Source organism: Galeopterus variegatus, unplaced genomic scaffold, assembly GCF_000696425.1.
Source record: "Galeopterus variegatus unplaced genomic scaffold, G_variegatus-3.0.2 Scaffold3717, whole genome shotgun sequence".
In the NCBI taxonomy this organism is placed as follows: Eukaryota; Metazoa; Chordata; class Mammalia; order Dermoptera; family Cynocephalidae; genus Galeopterus; species Galeopterus variegatus.
In genome coordinates, this window is record NW_007729828.1 from 102,994 (window position 1) to 103,985 (window position 992).

Below are 992 nucleotides of genomic sequence, written 5' to 3' on the forward strand. Positions count from 1 at the left end.
CAGAGTTTTGTTTATTATTGATTTCTAGTTTTAATCCATTGTGGTCTGAGAAAATACATGCCACAATTCCAGGTTTTTTGAATTTGTTGAGACTTGATTTGTGTCCTAATATGTGATCTATCCTGGAGAATGATCCATGTGCTGATGAGAAGAATGAATATTCTGAGGTTGTTGGATGGAATGTTCTGTAGATATCTGCAAAGTCCAATTGGTCTAGAGTGTTGTTTAGATCTTGCGTTTATCTGCTGCTTCTTTGCCTAGATGATCTGTCCAATATTGACAGTAGGGTGTTCAGGTCCTCTGCTATTATGGTATTAGTGTCTATTTCCTTCTTTAGGTCTAATAGAGTTTGCTTTATAAATCTAGCTGCTCCAACGTTGGGTGCATATATGTTTATGATTGTTATGTCTTCTTGATGTATCAATACTTTTATCATTATGCAGTGGCCCTCATTATCTCTTTTTATGGTTTTTAGTTTAAAGTCTATTTTATCAGATATAAGAATAGGTACTCTAGCTCATTTTTCATTTCTGTTTGCATGGTAAATCTTTTTTCATCCTTTCACTCTTAGTCTATGTGAGTCTTCTTGAAGGCAGAATATAGTTGGTCCTCCTTTTTAATCCAGTCAGCCAGTCTGTGTCTTTTGATTAGGGAATTTAAGGCTTTTACATTAAGAGTTGTTATTGAAAGGTGTTTATTTACTCCAAGCATTTTACTGATTTTTGTTTGGCTGTCTTAAGTGTCTTTTGTTCCTTTCTTTCTGATTCACTGTTTGTTTTTTGTATTTGTTGGTTTCTTGGGTTGTAGATAAAGTTTTGTTGTTATTGTTTTCTCTTCATTGTTGCCATTTTTATTTTACTAGTGGGTTTTGATTTTTCTTCGGGTTTTATGGCCTTGGTAGTTATTTTTCAGGTACCAAACCCAGTACTCACTTGAGAATTTCTTGTAAGGGTGGTCGTGTGGTAGTGAACTCTGCAGCTTTTTTTTTTTTT